Source organism: Vulpes lagopus, chromosome 23 (assembly GCF_018345385.1).
Source record: "Vulpes lagopus strain Blue_001 chromosome 23, ASM1834538v1, whole genome shotgun sequence".
In the NCBI taxonomy this organism is placed as follows: domain Eukaryota; kingdom Metazoa; phylum Chordata; class Mammalia; order Carnivora; family Canidae; genus Vulpes; species Vulpes lagopus.
In genome coordinates, this window is record NC_054846.1 from 45,020,095 (window position 1) to 45,042,802 (window position 22,708).

At 42.0% G+C, this 22,708-nt stretch overlaps 1 long non-coding RNA gene across 2 annotated transcripts; it reads right to left on the reverse strand.

The window, feature by feature from the left end:
- Positions 1-726: 726 nt before the first annotated feature.
- Positions 727-22,321, reverse strand: LOC121480965. 2 transcript variants are annotated; one of them, XR_005985166.1, is made up of 3 exons: positions 22,168-22,321; positions 3,160-3,269; positions 727-2,138 (listed from the first exon to the last, which is right to left on the reverse strand). It is a non-coding gene; the product is annotated as an uncharacterized LOC121480965 (long non-coding RNA). The 2 variants fall into 2 exon arrangements; XR_005985167.1 differs by having other exon boundaries at positions 727-2,615.
- Positions 22,322-22,708: the final 387 nt, after the last annotated feature.

The following is a 22,708-nucleotide window of genomic DNA, read 5'->3' on the forward strand; positions in this document are numbered from 1 at the left end:
ATCCTGGGATCCTTGGGTGGCGCAGTGGTTTAACGCCTGCCTTCGGCCCAGGGCACGATCCTGGAGACCGGGGATCGAATCCCACGTCGGGCTCCCGGTGCATGGAGCCTGCTTCTCCCTCTGCCTATGTCTCTGCCTCTCTCTCTCTCTGTGACTTTCATAAATAAAAATTAAAAAAAAAAAAAAGATAAATCCTGACACTGAGTGACAGTGTCCTAGGTTCACAAACTCTCTGACTTTACTTTTTATGCAAGGGGATCGATTCAAGTTGGTCCTATTTTATTTTACTGCTTTTTTTTTGTCATTATTGTCATTGCATCAGAGGCTTATCTGATTATTTTATGTAACTTCATCAGCCACAGGGTTGGTTGATAACACAGGGACAGAGAAAGCCGGGTAATCTGATTATGACTTCCTAGCACAGGGACCGACTATGATGAATTAAAACCTAGTCCAAGGTGATGCCCACATCCACAGTCATATTTTGAAGGTTCCGTTTTTTGTTTTTTAAGATTTTATTTATTTATTCATGAGAGACACAGAGAGAGAGGGAGAGACACAGGCAGAGGGAGAAGCAGGCTCCATGCGGGGAGCCCGACACGGGATTCGATCCCAGGACCCAGGATCATGACCTGAGCCGAAGGCAGATGCCCAACCAGTGAGCCCCCCAGGTGCCCCCCCCCCCAGGGTTTCTAGGTATCAGGTATTACAGGCTGGGTACTGACTTCTAGATCCGGACAGCCCCAACTTCCCCCGTGTTTCCCCAGCCCTGTCCTGCACTTGCTGCCTTTGTGTCACTCTGTCCTCACTCTGTCTCCCTTTGCTCCTTGGTACCTCCAACATTTGTGAAACCAGCTTCTCACAAGAGCTTGTCTGTTGTTGCCATTTCTGTTTCCCTGACCGGACCCTGATAGATACCACCTGCTTTAAGATAAATTCTTCACTTCTATTTCCGTCACAGAATTATGTGGTCAGAAATATTAGGGGTACTTAAGGCTAACTGGACTTTTAAACTTTGCTTGAGGCAAGAGGTCTGTTGGAGGAAAGTGATTAAAACCGTGAGCAAGTGTGGATTTTGAGATAACTCACACATTTCAATTACTATCCTATTTGTTTTTTGTCATTGTGTGTCAGGTGTTTCTCGGAAACAGCATTGAGGGCAGTTTATTTATTTATTTATTTATTTATTTATTATTTATTTATTTATTTTTTTAAGCTCACTCAGTTTCTGACTTTAATAGGCAAATTCAGTCCATTCGTAATTAGTGTAAAAACAAATATACTTAATTTTAATTCATTTTACTCTGATTTTTAAAACTCTACAGGTGCTTTCTTTCTTCTCTTCCCTGCCATTCCTGGTTCGCTCATCCTAATGTTTGTCCCCATGTCCCTGAATAATTGAAAGTTAAGCTCTATGACTATAGAAAAGTGTTTTGTATGGTTTTAATTTGAAAAGAGTCCAGAGGTTTAAAATGCCCTTTTTCTAATGGTCATGCTCTCATTCACAGGGTTCTGCTAGGAAATCTTTTAGGGAAAATAGGTCAGCAGGAGAGTCAGAAGATGTCCTCTTGGGTGCTTTAGACTCCACAGGGGGGAGATTGCTCTCCTATTAGATATTCCCGCAGACACACTTTCTCTAAAGTATAAAGAAAAGCAATAAAAAATTTTGAAATAAAAAAACTGAAATAAAAAAAGTTCTGCTATGAAAACAGCCAATTAACTAAATCAGTGTGAAAGTTGGTGTGAGCCTTTATGCCCTGCCAAGATCTGGTGTCCCTTTCCTCTCTCAGAAAAGTGCTGCTTGCACCGCAAATTCTAATTCCTCCTTTGAGCTGCATCCTGTGTCTTTCCAGTAAACCTTTCCCTGACCACCCTCTCAGAACGTGCTTCCCTCTCTGTGCACCCCCCGCCCCGCGCCTTATACATGCCTCCAGTACAGCCCTTGACACGTGGCTTTGCAGTTATTTTCCTCTGCTCTGTGCTGTTCGAGGGGAGAGACTTTCCTTCATCACCCTCTCTCCAGGACCAAGGACCAGTGAAATAAACACTTGCTGAGGAAATGATTAGTATTTTGCCAATAGCAGTGGTTCATTTACAGCAACATATTTCTGGCATCTCTTTCATTTTTGCTTTTTTTCCTAGAGCAACAGAAAAGAAAAAAACCCAATTTCAGAGTTAATGTTCCCTCTAAGGAACACAGATAGTATCCTCACTAGACCTATTACGTTCCCCGACATTAGGAGGATTTGGGTCGAGGCCGTCTGCACCCATGTCCCTCTGCTCCTCAAAGACTCTTGGGCAGATTCCTGTGTGTGAATCGATGACGAACCATCTGAAGTCAGGTTTCAATCTTGTTCGTGGGCAAACACTGGCCACTAGCCTGCCTGGTAGTCCTACTAGCCGAAATAATTTCCAGCAAGACTTCCTTAGAACTTAACCAGTTTTGGGTAGTTTGGAGCTTTCTTTTGGAGATGCTCAAATGAACTCTCAGCCTTTCACTTACAAGGACCTTTTTAATCTCCCCTTCCCCAGATTAAGGCCTTTATTTAGCAGGACAGCAACTGAATTCCCCAGCTCTGCCACACATTCAACTTGATTATAGATTCAATCAGTACCTAAAATCAATGCAAAAAAAAAGTAAAGTCAGAAGGTTTGAACATAAGTCCATTAAAGCTGACATTTTCTCAAAATTTTAGTGAGTAGCACCCAGCCACTCTCTGCTCCAGCTGTGTAAACAGCGCTATGAGTTTAAGCTAAAATAAGTAACTTGGGCCTCCTTTATAAGCAATGCAGCATTTTAAACAATGTAGAGAGACCATTGGGAAGCAATTTCCACAAGTGCAAGGACTCCTCATTCAGAGGGAATACGATCTACACATTGGGGTGAACACAGTGAACACCACCAACCAAACTGGCTCAAATGTAAGGGCTAACAGAGCCGTTGTCGTGAAAGGGATGGTTGGCAAGACAAATTCCTCCAGCAGGTTCCCAATCTCAAGTATGTATGGAAGTTGGAGAGCAAAGGGGGATCCTAAGAGAACCTTGGCCATGTTTGGCAGAGTAGAGGTTCAGGGACTACTCCAGGAAATTCAACAGATAAAACCCTAGAGGCCTCTTGCTTTTTTTTTTTTCAAGGACAGACTGAAAACAGTAAATTACCTGTACAACCTGCAGGTGTCTACTCCCTCTGTTGGTGGAAGAGTTTGGATAGAGTGAGTCACGGTAGTTCCCTCTCCTCCTGGGCTGTCAGACGGCCTTTCCCAGCTCCCCTGGAAGTGAGACATGGCCACATGCCGGAGTTCTGGCAATGGGAAATTCCCAGGAGACACTGACCAGAACACCCCCAATTCGACTCAGATCTGACACTGTTTATCTAGAAAACAGTCACAGGTTAAGGCTCAGTTGTATAAGACCCTCCACCCCCCTGAGAAGACAGCGTTAAGTGCAGGTTTGTCACCTGTGCTTCTGACCCAAGTGGCTAGAGATGGGAGGTTCCTCCAACCCAACCCCCCCCTTAGGTTCGATTAGTTTACTAGAGCATCTCACAGAACTCAGAGGAATATTTGTCAATTTATTATGAAAGGATATATTATAAAACAGTACGTGTGGGAAGGGGCTCAGAGCCTCCATGCTCTCTGAGCATACCACTGTCCTCAAGTTTCCATGCAGTCACCCACCTGAAAGCTCTTGAACCCTAGTCCTTTGGGTTTTTTAATGGAAGCTTCATTATGGAAGCATGATTGATTAAATTAATGGCCATTAGTGATTTAACTCAATCTCCAGCCCCTCTCCCCTCCTCGAAAATCAGGAGGTGGGATTGAAAGATCCAGCCCTCTAAACACCTAGCTGTTTCTCCTGGCAAAGAGCTCCCATCCCTCCCAGGATTCACACGATTCACACGGTCAACTGATAAATATAACAAAAGACACCTTGTCCTGCTGTCAACACTTAGGCAGTTCTTAGGGGTTTTAAGAGCTCTGTTCCAGGAACAGGGATGAAGACCAAATATATATTTCTTATTACAAATCACAATATCACAGGTTGGATATAATGAATATAAAAAATAATGCCTGCAAAGAGTTTTTAATCACGTAAGTGATTATTGCGAAGGTTAGTAGAATATGCCATCTCAAAATATGAGCATAAGAGTTCAGGACTTGCCAACCTCAAAATATTGTGCTTTGCATATTAATTATTCTGAGATGTAGGCATTTGGAAAACATTAAATGCAAGGAGGGGGCTTTCTCTAAACTTCTTGTATCTGCTCCAAGACACAACAACATGCAAAACTTGGTTGTCATAGATCTCCCTGGAGTTTCGCCAACCGGGAACCACTGTCACCACAACCAAACTTTGTCGTGAACTATCATATCTCCCATCTATTTTTTCTAAGAACCCATTCATTTTCCCTAAAAATCACTTGCTTTCCCCTAAGAGGACTATATCTTTTCTTCCCAATTAAGATAATATTTAAACCTGAACTCTAAGCCACCTTTGAATTATTCATTTTTCCCTGGGCATCTCCCATGTGTACATGAGATATACATCTTAATACACTTCTTTTTTTACAGAGATCTTCGCTAAGAACTTGGAGGGTAGAGGGAAGATTAATTTTTCTCCCTCTACAGTTGTTAGGATGATATGTGAAAAGAACAGGATATAAAACTTTTTTTTTCCCTAAACCATCTCCAATGCATTTTTGGAAAGTGGGGAAAACATGTGCCAAATGTTAAAGTTAAAAATTGAAAGAATAATTTCATTGGAAATCCATATCCCTTCACCTAGATCCTATACTACCCATTCTCTGGAGGCCCCTTTTTCTTCTCCAGCCTTGGTCCTTCTCAGAAGTATTCCGAGCCAAGCAGCATGCCCATCTGGAGCTCAGCTCCCACAGCAACCCCTCACTTTTATTCCACGCTTCAGGTATCCTAGACCCTGGAATTCCTGCTACTTTCATCTTTTTGAGGTCTGTTTTTCTGAGGTTAGACCACATCCACTACACATACCCCTCGCCCAAAGGTGGCCCAAAAATAGCTGTTTGTGGAAGTGGGGAGCTGTGATATGCATGTGTAGGGGAGGAAAAAGTAATTTCCCTCTACCCTTCTAAGTTCTTGGCTAGACCCTTATAACCAAAGACAGATTAATAAGAGAAAAACAGAAGTTTATTAACATGTATGCATGGGAGGTACCCAGGGAAAAATAAGTAGCTTAAAGGCTTAGTTAGAACCTGAGTTTACATAGTGTCTTAGGAAAGGAACAACACATTTTTATAGAAGTGATAAGACAAAGGAAAAAGACTTTCAGCCCCTAGGGCAGCAAATAGTAGGGGGGCAGATACATGGGAAACTAATGGTAGACAAAAGCTAGACAGTAAAGTTCGTTGTGTAGACTTCTCCGGTGCCATCTCTGGGCTGATAGGATCTGAAGTTACCTCTGGTGATCAGCTTTTGTCCTTCTCAGTAGCGAGGGGAACAGGGATACCGTTGAAAAATGTAAGTCCTGGTTTTAGGCACATAGAGGGAGGGCAGGGAGCTTTATATCTGCTTCTTCTCAGTTGCCTTCAGCTCAAAATAATCCTTATGCCAAGGGGGCATGTTTTGGGGTTTCTTTTTTTTTTTAATACATAAGTATTTTGTTTAGTTTTTGGGGGGGGGCACAAGCAGGGAGCAGGGGAGGGGCAGAGCCTGACTCCAGGCTCAATCCCAGGACCCTGGAATCATGATCAGAGCCCAAGGCAGATGCTTAACCAACTGAGCCACCCAGGCACCTCTGTTTTGGGGTTTCATATTCTGCTACCCCACAGATGGTGCTTGAATGCATGAACCGAGGTCCACACAAATGTGCACAGAGCCCCTTATGATACAGAATGGACTTAGGGGTGGGGAGAGAAAGGGGGCTGGCTGCAGACAAGGATACTGGCTTTCCTTGAATTGCTGTGTCCTAGCACAAAACTTGCAGGAGTTTGTGAATTCTAAATTTAAACTTGGTTTCTTCTTCTTCTTTTTCTTTTTTTTTTTAAAGATTTATTTATTTATGATAGACATAGAGAGAGGGAGATAGAAGCAGAGACACAGGAGGAGAGAGAAGCAGGCTCCATGCTGGGAGCCCGACGTGGGACTCAATCCCGAAACTCCAGGATCGCGCCCTGGGCCAAAGGCGGGCGCTAAACCGCTGAGTCACCCAGGGATCCCCCCTAAACTTGGTTTCTAATCATTATGGAGATATATTGGTCAAAGCAAGGATAGAACATATTTTATTATTTTATGAGTTTGCTTTATAACTTTAAGTATTTAGGCATGGTATGTGAGTCTCCAACTTGTACTTTTGACCCAGGCCCTGCAGGGTTAGTAACAGCCTTGCTTAAATATACCAGTTATTAACATTTTGCCACATTGGCTTGCTCTATCTATTATCTATCTATCTATCATCTATCTATCTATCTATCTATCTATCTATCTATCTATCTATCTAATCTCCATGGGCCTTTTTAAAAATGCTGAGCCATTTGAAAGTATATTGCAAACAGACATCATGACACTTTCTCTCTAAATACTCTACCATGTGTTATCTGAGAACAAGGACAGTCTCCTACATAACCACAATACCATTCCACCCAAAGAAATTTAATGTTGATATAATATATTATCTATTACCTATATTCAAACTTTTTCCGTTGTCTTAAAAATGCCTTGTTTTTTGTTTTTTTTTTCCAATCTAGGATCCAATCCAGGATCACCCATAACATTCGTTTTTCATGTTGTATAGTCATAAAGTTACAAAAAGACCAAGAAAGCCTTTCTCTTAAATGGAGGTCGGGTTAGATTGGTCAGCATAATTGGTGGAAATGTTAAAACACTAACCACATTTAAAAAAATAGAATACAAAATCTCCAAAATTTTAAGGGAGTGAAGGGAAAGTAAAAGCCAACAGCCTTGGGGCTTTAATTTCAGTGTTTTCTGAGGCTGTTATTCCTAAGTGATAGGAACCTGCTCTTTTTTCTGTAGGCTTCTGCTGATTTTATATTTGTCCTAAAATTTAGGAGGAGTAAAGGCTGTGTCAGATGAAGGAATTTTTAAAGTAAATAAAACTTTAAATCAGTTGTTTTTAATACACAAATTTGCACTTTCCTCACCTCTTTCTCTTGGCAAATCCTTTCCTCACCTCTCTCTTGGCCATACTTTTTCCATTTTCTCACACAACAGTACAACCCTGATGTTTGTGAAAACTCAGTCATTTTCTGATAGCTCATTCTTTTTTTGTGGCAATAAACTGTAATGCTATGAGCTTAGATTTCATTCAAAAATAAAAATGTTCCTAACAAGAAGCACATTAACAGGTAAACATTGGGTATTAGAGATCAGTACCCTTAGATATTTATTTGACGTGTCCAACATATTTTTATTTGAACATGAGTCCATTGGAAAGCGGACATTTTTTTGAATATTTATGCGTGCAAGAAAATAAGCAAAGAACTAAAAAGTTAAAAGGCCTTTTCAAACAAAATCTTGATTCCTTTAAGATTATGAACTGCACATTTTAAAGGCATAAGTTGGGGCACCTGGGTGGCTCAGTCAGTTAAACATCTGCCTTTCACTCACTCAGGTCATGATCTCAGGGTCCTAGACTAGAGCCACATCGGGTTCCCTGCACATTAGGAATCTGCTTCTCCCTCTCTCTCTGCCCCTCCCCTCACTCCTGCTTGTGCACACGATCTCTCTCTCTCTCTGTCAATACATAAAATCTTTTTTTAAAAAGACATAAATAGTTGAAGATCAGGAAGATAATATTGTCTATGCAGTCTGTTGTGTATTTATGGAAATAATACATTTCTATTTATTTATAACACATTCTACGTAGACAGATCATCATGCATCTAAGTCAATGCTATTGAAAGTATGATGCACAAGCAGATGCCATATAGCAAACTATTTGTCACCAGCTTTTGAAATAGATTTCTAGCTGCAAGATGGAACTGCTCCTTCCCCGGGTGCCACATCAGTGAACTGAAACTCAGAGAGCTCTCATGTCCCTGTACATGCTCAGCTTCACCAGAAACAAACTATCCAGTTCCCAGTTGCCACGCCAACTCTGGACTCTGTTTATTTCCTTCTTCCTTCTCACCCCAAGCAAGGTTGACTATGTAGCCTTGGCCAATCTGATATTTTCGTTCTCTCTTCCTTGTTCTTTATTCTTTGTCTTATAAAAGCTTTCATCCTTCTTCCCCATTTTACAGTTCTCTGAATAGAGGCTGGCTGCTTCAGAGGTGTATCACCTAATTTGTCTTCTTTAATCATTTTTAACATAGGCCATAAGGAAATAAGTAATAAATTGAGGGTAAGCATTTAGAAACTTTTAAAGCAATATGTCAGAATACTTTTATATATGTTTTATCTAAGAACAGAAGGCTTGGTTTCTACTTTGTATGTCTTTTTACTCCATTTTTCTAGTTTTGTCCTTTTTTGTTGTATTTTATAAAGTATGAGTTCATGATGGATTGGGAAAAGAAAAACAGGTTCTTCACCTCAGATAGTTGGAGAAGCATTGTTCTGAACATGGTGTTTGTCAGGAGTGTGGGGTGTGTGTGTGTGTGTGTGTGTGTTTCCAGGGATGAAGGAAAAGAGAGGTGAAGTGGAAAGTCATTAGATCAAGTACAATATCATTTGTAAAAGAGCTGGGGTTTATATTTAATAATAAAAGACGATATACGTTTCCTAATATGATGTGAACAAAGAGATTCAGAACAAGACCACCCCCTGCCCCCATAAAGAAAAAAAAACATGCCATTGTTGCATGCAGATTACTTTGAGCTCAAGGCAATCAAGACCCAGAAGTCTCAGGAAAAGCTCTTAACCTCCCCCCCTTAACTGCCTAAAAACATAAATTTCTCCATTTGTGGGGGAAATCTGCAATTATAAAGGAAATTTACATTGGAAAGGGGGCCTGTGTCAAGAAGAGAACTACTACCAGAGATAAACCATTTTTACTTAAGAAACTGATCTGCATAACCTGTGTTTGCCAGACAGCTCCCATCCCCTTTCTGTAAACTGCCTTCCCTGCTTTGAAGCCCCAGGCCCCTTTCCTTTCCTTAGTTCAGGATGTTACATAAACCTTGATTGCCTGGCTGCGTTTCAGGTCTCCTGTACCCTAACATAATTATTTTTTTTTTCTCCTGTTAATCTTTCCTATGCCATTTTAATTATTAGACCAGCCAAAAGATCTAGAAGGGGAGAATAAAAATGTCCTCTGCTTCACAAATTCATACACCAGAAAATGGGTTAGCTAATCTCCTGTTATTATTTGAAATTATTTATAGGAAATCAATGAAACAACAAAAGATGTGCCAGGTCTCAGCACTTGAACATTTTTAGGGTTTTGTCTGTTTTGTTTTGTTTTGTGTTTTTCCCCTTCCTGGTTTAGTTTTTCTTTCTGCTTGTTTTTCTCTTACAGTGTCCATACTAATAATGGCTTCCCATGTTCCTTATGTGGGTCCCTCTACCCTTCTCAGCTCTCAGCTGGAGCCCTATAAAAAAAGACAGATTAATAAGAGAAATACAAATAGAAGTTTATAACGTATACCTAATATATACATGAGATGTACTCAGAAAGCTCGGTAACTCTCAGAAGTTGTGTAGAATTCAGGCTTGAATACCATCTCTAGCTTAAGACAAAGAAGGAAGGGTGTGGGGGAAGTCAGTTATGGGGAGACGAGTAGGATAAGTCTGGTAAATAGAGTAAGATTTGCCATGGATATCTAAGTCGGTCACTTTTGCATTGATAAGAGTTTCTTATGATTTCATCATCTTCCTCTGCCTGGTACAGAGAAGGAGACTGTTAGGTTTTTTTAGTAACTAAATGGAAGTGAGACCGCCAAGGCAAGCGAGGGTCCAAGAGCAGATTTTATTGCAGGCACCCTCGGGCGAGGTTCCACGACTCACGGGGGGAAAGAGTGAGTCGGGGAAGTCGCGGCAAGACAAGGTGGTAGGGGGTCTACATAACGTTGTAAGGCAGAACGGTTTCCTATTGGTTGGCTCATATGCAAAGGAAGGGCTGCAATTCGGTCAGTCAAAGGTGACTTCCTCCTCTGGGGTTTGAAGGGCATTGGGTCCGGTTGGGGAAGTCCGAAGGAGCGGTCTAAGGGTCTGCGTCAAGCTGTCAGCAGGTCATTGGTCCATTGACGTCCCAAGTGGAGGTGGTGACAGGAACCTCAGCCATTTTGGGGTATCCGCCATCTTGAGGAGTTTCCCTTCCCACCTGGCCCCAACAGAGACACCCTTACAAATGGATATTTCCTTATAAATATAAATTTATCTTAGAAAAAAAGTAAGTTCTATTCTGTTTTTGGAGCTTCTCTTGTGTCTGGTGTTTCTCAAAAATACTCCTTATGCCAAAGGTTTCTTGGGGTGGCATATTGTGTCACCCTTCACTAATCAGTGTCAATATCGACATTCACTTCAGATTTGCCTCAAAGTCTCTCAGCAGACTGGGTGAGAACCACCTACTTCTCTCCAATCGTCTGTTCTTCATGAGTCCATCTCTTTTACTCCTCCAAAGGGTCCTTTTTCTTTTACTTGCCACTCCTCTTCCTTCCTCCATCATAGCAGTTCCTGAAATTCTTTTTTCTCTGAATTCTTTCCTTCCATTAATTTCATCTCACACAGACAGCTTCATTAGATGATCTCAGGGTATATATATATATTACATAATACATATATATAGTATAATTTTGAATTTTATGCAGTTGTTCTCAAGCCATGCCTCCTGCTGGCTACCCACTTCTACAACAATATCCCTTTGGATTCTAGATTCCTGCAAAATAGGAGTAGCTATTCTGGTTCTGGAGCTTCACTGCCAAAGATAATAGCTATTGAAGTTCAAATATTTAGGTTTTTAAAAATTAACATTAGGAGTGTGTGGATGGCTCAGTCAGTTAAGTGTCTGCCTTCAGCTCAGCTCAAGATCTCAGGTCCTGGGATTGAGCCCTGTGTGGAGCTCCCTGCTCAGCAGGGGGCCTGCTTCTCCCTCAGCCTCTGCCTGCCCCCCCACCCTTCATTTGTGGTCTCTCCCTCTCTCTCTCAAATACATAAAAAAATCTTTTTAAAAATTAACATTAAATTAAAATAAGTTTTTTTTTTAGGATTGTATTTATTTATTCATGAGAGACACAGAGACAGAGGCAGAGGGAGAAGCAGGCTCCATGCAGGGAGCCTGATGTGGGACTCGATCCCGGGACCCCAAGATCATGACCTGAGCCAGAGGTAGACGCTCAACCACTGAGCCACCCCAGAGTCCCTAAATTAAAATAAGTTAACATTAGGTAAAATTAAGCATTCAATTCCTCAGTTGTATTAGCCAGATTTCAAATGATCAATGGCCACATGTGGTAAGCTGCTGTCATAATGGTCATGGTACCTTGGAAAATGCTTAAAATCATAAAGTTGAACAAAAATCAAAATGGCTGCACTAATGTTTCGGCCAAGCTTGATTTTAAAGTAACCTTTATCCTCTCCTCTGCAAACCTCCCTGCCTCCCTTCTTAGCCTTTTGTTTCAGGAACCCAGTACTACCCTAAAGACATGGTGAACAGAGTCAGCAGCAGGTACACAATTCCTTCAAAACTGGCTAGATCCTGTATTTCTTTATTAAACCTTCCAGCCCCTTCCTCCAGGCAGGCTTGTGGTGTTTGAAGGCCTTAGCCTGCTGCAGCCTCCTTTGCCAGCAAAGCCATCAAGCTATTGTTCCTCTTTATCTCATATTCTCCTTTCACATTGTATTTTGGCTCCACTGCACAGAGGTCAGTTTTTGACGAGACTCTTAGAATATTTTCATCCTCATCATTGCAGAAAGTTCTACTGGGCAAGAGGGAGCTCATATTCCCCATAACACCTCAGTGTTTACAGAAGATTGTCAGCAAATGAATATCTAACACATAATATACACGGTATTACTAGTAGGATTATTATCATGAAAATCAAGAAAAGTTGTATTTGAAATGCATCATAAAAAAAGCATTGAAGGGTCAGAATGGAAAGATATAAGGTATTGTGAACTTTAAAAGAACTTTAAAAAAGACTTTTAAGGGGCAGTTTAGCGTGGCCTTCAGCCCAGGGCCTGATCCTGGAGACCTGGGATTGAGTCCCACATCAGGCTCCCTGCATGGAGCCTGCTTCTCCCTCTGACTGTGTCTCTGCCTCTCTCTCTCCTCTCTTTGTATTCTCATGAATAAATAAATAAAATCTTAAAAAAAAAAAAAAAGACTTTTAAGAACTTTAAAAAAACAACACCAACAATAAAAATAATAGAGAATACCTGCCCTATTTATTTGCACAGGTGTGTGTATGTGTGCACATGCATGAGATCCTTGTGAGAAGAAAATGAGAGAGTCCATGAATTGCAAAGCCCTAGACAAGTGTGAGGGATTGTTAGCAGTAATCATAACACCATGAACAACAATTTGGTTATTATTCCTGGTGATAGGAGCAGGAGCTGGGAGGGTGATGTGAAATTGTTTGAGATGCACGGGACCATTTCCTGCATTATTCTTTCTCACTCTGTTTTCCAGAGCATTTGCAGATTCAGTCTCTCCAAGGGAGCTGAACATGCAGGAAGCACTGACCAATGGTGCTGCTTTCAGAGCATCAAGATGTACCTCCACCCTAAAGCTTTGAGCCCTGCAAGTAGCTGAGCTTGTGGACGGAAGCCCTTCACCTGGTGAGCAGCATTCTTGGGTTCTGAATCCCATCTCTAGAAAACTAGTCGTCCCAGGCAGAGAAGCTGCAGGCCGTCAGGGGCCTCTGTCTCCTGGCTGGGGGTGGGGGGAGGCTCTGAGTCAGTGGCTGCCCTCCAGCACTGGCCCTGGACCCTCAGTCGCTTGTTCTCCATTCCCTTTCCTTTAGATTGGGTGCAGATGGGGTCACAAAACAAGAGCTTTGGGGAGGATAAACAAAATAATTTTGCTTAACAAAATGTAAAGTTTTTACAGAAAAATGTTGCTGTATCATGTATAATTGAATAAAAACACAATGAATGTCTTCATTAGTGTAACTGTAAGAAGAAAGACTCTCCGAGTTGGAAGAGGCACGAAGAACCACGTAGCCCCACAGATGAGGAGATTCCTGTTGAGAAACCGTCACCCAGTCTCTGCTTAGGAACCACATTAATGAGTGTCCTGGAAGGGAAGAAAGGGCTCTCTGACCCGGTAAGCAGAAAGGGCCTATTTACTAAATCACAGGCATGTTTTACAGAAATCATGTAAGGCCTTGAGGTTAGTGGTATCGGGGAGCCCGTGTCTCCCCTGTGCCTGCAGGGCGACGGAAGGCAGCAGTCCTGGGACTCTGCGAGGGTAGCCGGCGGAGGGCGCTGGGCTGCTCTGTCAAAATACAAGAGCCGGGGACACGAACAACAGACATTTGTTTCTCGCTCTTCTGGGGGCTGGAAAGCCCCAGCTCCGGGCATTGGCAGGTTCAGTTCCTGGTGAGTTGGTTCCGTGGCTTGCAGACAACAGCCTTCCCACATGTCCTCACATGGCAGAGAAAGCAAGCTCTGGTCTCTCTTCCTTTTCCTAGAAGAAAGCTAATCTCATCATAGGGGGTTGCCTTCAGGAGCCTGTGAAACCTAAGCACCTCCCAAAGGCCCTAGTTCCAAATATTGCTTTGAGGATTAGGGCATTAACATAGGAATTTGAGGGTGGGGTGGGGCACGAACGTTCAGTCCCTTACAGTAACAATGGAGAGGGCCCCCTGATAGGCCCCATCACCCTCAGTAGAGGGATGAAGACAATCTAAGGCAATGACATAAAGAGAACCCGGTGGAGTAAGTACCCTGATGTCACTCTCCACCAGTCCTCCCATTACCCAGTCTCCATAAGGAGCAGGAGGGTAAGGCGCTGGTGGTTGTGGTTCGCATCAGTGAGCCTCTTTTGGCACAAAGTAGATAAGGATCCAGAATGGCAAAGGGAAAATACCCAGCCCGCCTCTTGGGCCACTTTCCCCCCTGGATTGACTAAATGTCATAATGTATATAAAGTTCTTAGCCTAGTACACATAGTACTGGGGAAGCTCAATAGACGCTAGTATGCTGGGGCGCTGGATGGCTCAGTGGCTGAGCGTCTGCCTTTGAATTAAGTCCTGGGATTGGGTCCCCCATTGGGATCCCTGGCGGGAGCCTGCTTCTCTATGTCTCTGCCTCTCTCTCTGTCTCTCGCATGAATAAAAGTAAGATTAAAAAAATTTTAATATATGCTACTATGCTAGGTATCAATTTTATAGTCCCAGTGCTTGTTACTCAGGTGTACACATATTCAGCTTTCGCAAAATTGCTTTAAAAAGAAGTTTGGATTTCAAGTCCCAGTTTCTGTTGAGTAGATTGCAGAAAATGTAATCTTGCTGTCATTATAACTCAGTCGTTTTTGAAAAATTCATTTTCTTTAGATAAATTGCCACATTCAGGGTTTTCTCTTCCACCTTCTCCCTTTCTCCTCTTCTCTCCAGGCCTGACCTAAATTTCTGGAAGGATCTTATGAATTATCTAGGAATTGGTAGTATATGACTCACTGCCATCCTCTGTCCTCTTCTATAATATTATCACCTATTCTTTCCAACACTATGGTTTATGATGCGTGCCCTGTGCTCGGAGTCTTCCAGGTTTCATCCCTAATATTCACAATCAAGCTTTGGAATTAAAAACAAATAAAACCAAAAGTCTCCCAGCCTCCCTTGCCCCCTTAGCTAGATATCCAGATGCAATGAATGACCTGTACAACCACATATAGCTGTTTCCAAACTTAGTGTTAAAGTGTTTTATTCAGAGTCAAATGTCATAGAATTCTGTCTGGAGTAACTGAATTAAATAGCAGAGGTGATATTTAATCATAGACAAACAGCCAGCTATGATCCTATTAGTTATAAAATTCATTTTTTTGGTGCTTCATATTTACTAGGGAGTGAATAAGACTGACCATCCAGTAGCCACACATCAGCGATATTTGACCTACTCTGTCAGGAGACACTTTTCGTTTCCGTAGATGTGTAAATTTGAGGTTTGGCTCTTCACGGAATTTCTGCTTCCAGATAATCTTTTATTTTTTTTCTTTTGGCCTCACTAGTATGAAAATGGAAATAAGTTTGCTGGAATCTTTAAGATTCAGTCTGGTATATGCTGTAAGAAGACAAAGGAATAAAACCAGTGATAACTTTGATTTTTTAGTGCATTCTAGAAAGATATTTGCATAGCTTCAAATGCTTTGAATATTGGAATTTTGACATTTTGAAATAAGATTAATATGGTCTGTGGTTTGTGCTAATTCTCAAACTGGGAGAGACTGGTGCTGATTCTAGATGTGAAGGTCATCACCGAAATCCAACAAATGACAAAGGAATGTGGAACTACAGCAGTCATGAGGATATGGTTCATCTGCCTGCCTTTTGGGGTTAGTTCTGAACAAGTGAGAGACTAAAGTTCAGGATCCTTTGGCCGTGTTAACATTTGGGCATCCAATAGAAAAATACGAATAATGAACATTCTGTCCTCAACATACACATCTAGAGAGTCCAGTAGTGATTACTGCAAGATCTTACTTGTTGAGGGCTTTGCTAAATTGTATAAAATAGCAAGGATTTACACATATCTTCATTGCTAGTACACAGTGTATTCTCAACATATTACAATTGTTCCCTCTTGAGAGGTGTTGCTTGGTGCTCATTGAACAACAAGAGAAGAATCAGTATAAATGGTAGAGAGATTATAAGCGCAAACACCCCTTTAATGCTTTCTTTGTGCCAGTCTCTGTAATAACACTTTACATATATTAACTTATGAAATTCTCCCAACAACTCTACAATTACAATTCCTATTATTCCCATTTTACTGATGAAGAAATTGATACAAAAGCATTTGTCTAATATTTACCAAGTATCTACTATGTACCTGATACTGGCCTAAGAATTAGGAATACCTCAAGGCATCCCCACCTTCATGGAATTTACTATCTAGTGGTAACAGACAAAAATAAACCATAAAAATGTAAATTATATGGTAAGTTAGAATGTTATAAACGCTACTGAAAAATGTAAAGCATTAAAGAAGGGAAGGTTTCTAGGTATGCGTTTGTGTGCACGTGCATGCAATTTAAAGGCTGATGTGAGAAGGGGCTCACCATTGCTCATCATCAGGGTAATGCAAATTAAAACCACAATGAGATATCACCTTACACCTGTTGTTTGGCTAGACTCCAAACAACATGAAATAACAAGTGTTGGCGAGGATGTGGAGAAAAAGGAACCCTTGTGCACTATTGTTGAGAATGAATATTGGTGCAGCCACTGTGGAAACCAGTATGGAGGTTCTTCAAGTAGAAATAGAAATAACATATGATCTAGTAATTCTACGGCTGACTGCCCAAAGAAAACGAAAACACTAATTAGAGAAGATATATGCACCTGTATGTTTATCCAAGCTATGAAAGTAACCCAAGTGTCCATTGATAGATGAATGTGTAAAGAAGATGTGATATGTATATACAACGGAATGTTATTTGCCCATAAAAATGAGCCCTTGCCATTTGCAACAAGATAGATGGGCCTAGAGGGTACATGCTACGTAAAATAAGTCAGACAGAGAAAGGCAAATATCACAGGGATTTCACTTATCAGTGGAATCTGAAAAGAAAAGACAAAGGAATAAACAAAAAGCAGAAACAGACTCATAGATACAGAGGACAAACTGATGGTTGCCAGAGGGGAAGGGATTGAAAGGAATAAACAAAATGGGTGAAGGGGAGTGGGAAGTGTAGCCTTCCAGTTATGAAACGAACAAGTCACCGTGATAAAAGGTCTGCATAGGGAACATGGCAATGGTATTATAAGAGTGCAGTTTGGTGGGCACCTGGGTGACTCAGGGGTTGAGCGGCTGCCTTTGGCTTGGGTTGTGATCCTGGAGTCCTGGGATTGAGTCCTGCATTAGGCTCCCTGCAGGGAGCCTGCTTCTCCCCACTGCTTATGTCTCTGTCCCTCACTCTGTATCTCTTATGAATAAATAAATAAAATCTTTTTTAAAAATGGTGTAGTATGGTGACAGATGGTAGTTACACTTGTAGTGAATATAGAATAACAAGTAGATTTGTCACATCATTACATCGTGTTCCTGAAACTAATGTAACATTGCACCAAACATCAATAAAAGGGAAAAGAAATTAAAAATAAAGGATAACGAATAAGGAAAGCCTCACTGAGAATGTGACTTTGAGCAAAGATTGAGGGAGATGAAGAGAGATCTACACAGCAAACCTCTGGGAGGATAGTGTGTCACCGACAGTAAACTGCCGAATGCGAAAGCCCTGAGTAGGTGCCCGGATTGTTCAAGACAAAGCAGGAAGGCCCCGGTGGGTGGAGTGAAGCAAATATGTCGGAGAGGAATAAAAGAAGTTGGAGAAGTGGGAGGAATGGCCAGATCCTGTGGGCCTTGCAGACACTAACTTTTATGGAGCTGAGAAGCTTCGGGAGGGTTGTGAGCAGAGAAGCTGCATGATCTGACTTCTGTTGTAAAAATATCATCTGGACGCTATATTGAGAATAGACTATGCGTGGGCAGGCGGGAGATGGGGTTGGGAGGCTGGGGCAGAAACCACAGACAGGCAGTGGGAGGCCGAAAGGATGCTCTGGGAGACCTGGAGACCAGCAACAATAACCTGGGAGGGTCACAAAGGGGAGTGAACCAGGGTAGTCGCGCAGGAGGTGGTGAGAATCATCAGATTCTTATATGCTGCAGGTGGAGTCCATGGGTTTGCTAGCAGGTAGGGTATGGGCGAGGAAGAGAAGAAAAAGTTGGCTCCAAACTTTCTGCCCCGATCAGCTGGAAAGGTGAGGCTGCCATTGACTGAAGTTGAGGAAAACCTAGAGAGAAGCAGGCTTGCTGAGAGCAGGAGCTCAGTTTGAACACGCTAGGTTTGACACCGTAGGACAACTGTGGAAGGCCGGCTAATGACCCCTGAAAGGGGCCATCCGGTTCCTAACCCCTGGGACCTATGAATATGTTTGGTTACACGGTAAAGGATAATTAAAGGATAATTAAAGGATAATTAATTAAAGTGGATAGAATTAAGGTTGCCAAGGTTGCTGATCAGCTCACCTTATGCTAGGGAGTGTGTCCCTATCCAGGTGGATGTCCTATAACTGTAAGCCCTTCAACGTGGGAGAGGGAGACTAAGGGGTCAATGTCGGAGTGATGCAACGTCAGAAAGACTTGCTCGCCCGTTGCCGGCTTTGAACAGGGAAGGGGGCCACCAACGAAGAAATGCCAGCCGTCTAAGAAAAGGGGTTCTCCCCCAGAGCCTTTAGAAGGACTGCAGCCCTGCTGACACCCTGGCTTTACCTAGTGAGACCCGTTTTGGACTTCTGACCTCCAAAACAGTAAGATAATAAATTCATGTGTTTTGAAAAAGATTTTATTTATTTGATACAGTGTGTGTGTGCGTGTGTGTGTGTCCACGAGTCGGGAGGGGCAGAGGGAGAGGGAGAAGCAGATTCCCTGCTGAGCAGGGAGCCTGATATGGGGCTGAATCACAGGACCCTGAGATCATGACCTGAGCCAAAGGCAGACACCCCAACTGACTGAGCCACCCAAGCACCCCATTAAATTCATGTCGTTTTAAGTCACTCCATTTGTGACAATTTGTTGCAGCAGAAGTAGAAAAATATGACATCCAAGGGGAGATAGCTTGTAGGCAGCTGGATATTTATGTCTGGACTTGGGATAGAGGATGGGGATAAACATTTGGAGTTATCAGCATATTAATGGTACTTAAAACCAGGACACTGGATGAGGTCACCAAGGAAGTGAGTAAAATCAGGGAAGAGAAGAGAAAAAAGAAATCCAAGGACTGTGCTTGGGAAGAACTGACATTGAGAGGTCAGGAAGATGAGAAGGAGCCAGCAAAGGAGACCTGGAATGAGAGGCTAGTGAGGGAGGAGGACGGCCAGGTGAGTGTGCTGCCCAGAAGCCACGAGGAGGAAGTGTTTTGAGGAGATGAGGTGATGACACGTGTCAAGGCTGACAAGTCACCTAAAATGAGGAGTGGGGATGGATCGTTGGCTTGAGCAATGTAAAGGTTACTGGGGACCTTGGCAAGAGCAGTTTGTGCAGAATGGTGTGGATGAGAGCCTTTTGGAGTGGGATTTAAGCAAAAATGGGAAGAACAGAATTGGAGACAGTGCACACAGATACCTCTTAAAGAGTTCTACAAGAATGAGCAGAGGCATAGAGGCATAGGGTGTTCGCTGGAAATGAAAGTGGACCTTCTGGGTGGGAGTTTGAGAAATACAGCATATTTGCATGTTGATGAGAGTGATCCAGCGGAGAGGGCCCGAGAGGCTGGGAAATTGCCTCAAGGTCAAAGGCCATTGTGCAGTAGAGAGGAGCTGTCCCCACTGAGGTCACCCAGACAAGCCGCCCCCCCCCCCCCCCCCCCCCCCCGCCAAAGCAGAGCCCCTTAGCCAACCGGCAGCTGCGCTGCTGGGTTAGCCCAGCCGAGCCCAAGTCACATGGCCAACCTGGGAAATTGTGAGCTCAAGAAGCGGTCGATGCCTTAGGCTGATAGGGTTACTGGGTGGTTGCTGTGCGGGAAGAGGTAACTCATATTGGGGCAAATCAGTTGCCTGCGTTTGGATTTAAGTGACTGCATAACTTCAAGATCATAACTGATTGATATGCAAAAGGTGTTAGTGGTTTCATTAACAAGGTTGTAAGAAAACTTCTGTTTTTATGGGCCTGTACGGGTATCATACTGTATATTATTATGTATATTATGTATATCATTATGTATATACAGCATTTTATTTATGTACATATTATTCATATACAGCATATGTATTATTACGTATACAGCATATTATTTGTGCTGAATTTTCAATTTCCTTTTTCTCGGGAAAAAAGGGGGAATGTAATCACCTTCAGTGACTTATTTATGACATGAAAATTGATATTCTCTTTCTTGATAGGTGGCAAAAAAAATAAAAATAAATAACACTATCACTGTTCTCTGAACGCTTGTCTAGACAACACCCAGGAACTGTTTTCTCTTGCTCTAATATTCTGTAACTTAATTTTTTTTTTTTTTTTTTTTTTTTTTTTACAATTTGTCTTCATTTCCTTTGTAAGATCATGAGGGGATCATTTGCAAATATTTTTTACTTGAAAACACTAATTTTTCGTGTTAACTAGCTTAATTGTGACAATTATTTCACAACATTTGTTATGTCAAAACACCAAATTATACAACTTAAAGATGTACAATTTAATTGTCATTTATACCTCAATAAAGATGGGGGAGAAAAGAAAATAAAGTTTGGTTCTTCAAAGTAAATTCATCAAAAGAAGGAAGGAAGGAACAGAACACCATTTTCCAAAGCTTTAATTGCCCTTAGTACTGATCTACAAGTGATTCTGCAAACTAACTTTGAGGATATTGTAACGGCCTATACCTTTGCAGATCGGATACAGCATAGACATGGTTTGTTTCCCAGAGGCTTGGGGCAGCAATTTGCTAGTTGAAATCTAAGAACTGGGGGATACCTGGGTGGCGCAGTGGTTTAGCGCGTGCCTTTGGCCCAGGGCATGATCCTGGAGTCCCGGGATCGAGTCCCACATCAGGCTCCCTGCATGGAGCCTGCTTCTCTCTCCTCCTGTGTCTCTGCCTCTCTCTCTCTCTCTCTCTCTCTCTCTCTATCATAAATAAATAAATAAATCTTAAAAAAAAAAAAAAAAGAAATCTAAGAACTGTGTTTGCCCCAAGGCACGGTGATGTGTTAATAACTATTCTTGTCCACACAAATTTTTGAGTCATTTTGTGCTAGATCGTTATGCAAGGACCTATCAGGAAGCATTTGAGAAAGGCCAGCTTTGTTTACAGCCCTATATGGCAGATGATGGAGAAATCATAGAAACCATGCTTGACATCTGCTGTAGAGCCCAGGCTGTGTGAGTGGACAGCGTTTCCCTATTTTGGTGTCTAGGTATTAAGTACACGAAGCATTTCCTTATCTATATAATGGGGTATCAATCTGGACTTCTATATAAATAATAGTTTTACTGAACACATATATCAGGAACTAAGACCTTTGTACACTTTCAGGATGGAACATTGAATGCTCAAAGCAGTTGAATTCAACATTTTAACTTATTTATTTCTCTAATTAATTAATTAGAGTGAGCCAGCGAGTGAGCAGGGGGTGGGGAAGGACAGAGGGAGAGGGAGAAAGAGAGACTCTTAAGCAGGCTCCTCGCCCACCATAGAGCCGGGCAGGGGCTCCATCTCATGACCCTAAGATCATGAGCTGAGCTGAAATCAAGAGTCCAATGCTTAACTGACTGAGCCATTGAGGTGCCCCTTAACTTTTAAAAATTCTTAGACATGAAAACAGTTTTCAAAAACCTTCAAAGTTCATTTTGTCATGAACTAAAGAGCAAATGTATGAATTAAAGTAATATTGAAAGAGAATGTTTCTTTCACCATGAATTCACCCTTTGAATGTGTTTCTTTTAAAGAAATCAGTGGATTCATGGGAAGAACAAGTAGGAGGAAAACATGACAGAGTAATGTATCTATTGGGCAGCCATAAAAGAAGGGAAATTTTGGCAAAGGCAAAATGCAATCTCAAAATACTAGAGATGGAAATCACAATGAGACCACTACTACATGCAATAAGGAGGTTTTCCTTACTTTGTAAAAAGTTGTGGCTTGAGTGAAGCTGATTTTAAAACCGAGTAGCTAAGAAAATGCTGGTACTAACTCGTGTCTTTTCTTACGAAATATACGTTGCCAAACAATGTGCATGATTTTCAGGAATGGTGACATTGACGTTGCTCGTATGCCCTAGGAGAGGGGAGGAGTTTGGGATGAAAAAATGTCTTGTTATCATTGTTAGATAACAATGTTATCTATTATTGCATAACAAATTACCCCATGGCTCAGCGGTTTAGCCCCTGCCTTCAGCTCAGGGCGTGATCCTGGAGTCCAGGATCGAGTTCTGTATGCTTCTCCCTCTGCCTGTGTCTCTGCGCCTCTCTCTCTCTCTCTCTCTCTGTGTGTGTCTCTCATAAATAAATAAATACAATCTTTAAAAAAAAAAACACAAATTACCCCAAAATTTAGCGACTTAAAACAATATCAATGCATTACCTCACTTAGTTTTCGAGGATCAGGATTCCAGGAGCTGCTTAGCCAAATGGTTCTGGTTCATGAGGTTGCAGTCAATCTGTCAGCAGGGACAGCTGTCTTCTGAAAGCTTGAATGAAGCTCTGAGGAGAATCCACTTTCAGATGTGTTCACATGGCTGTTGGCAGAAGGTTTCAATTCCTCACCTTTTATTTTTATAACCTAATCTAGGAAGTGACATACCACTAGTTCTGCTGTATGCTAATGGCCAAACAGACCAACTGTAGCAGGATGTGGGAGGGAATGAGGCAAGGTGTGGATATCAGGAGGTGGGTCTCTTGGAGGCTGTCTTGGAGTTGGCTTTGTTTATGGTTTATTCACTTAAGAAAAGTCATTTGCACCTTCCAGGTAATAGGCCAGTATCTGTGAATATACCCATGTCCTTCCAGATTATACAAATCATAGTCACAGAACTTGGAGCTGAAAGGGACTGTAGAAATAACCCTCTAACCCAACCCCCATTCTCTTCTAAGATTCATCAGGATAGATTAGGGAAATAAAGCCC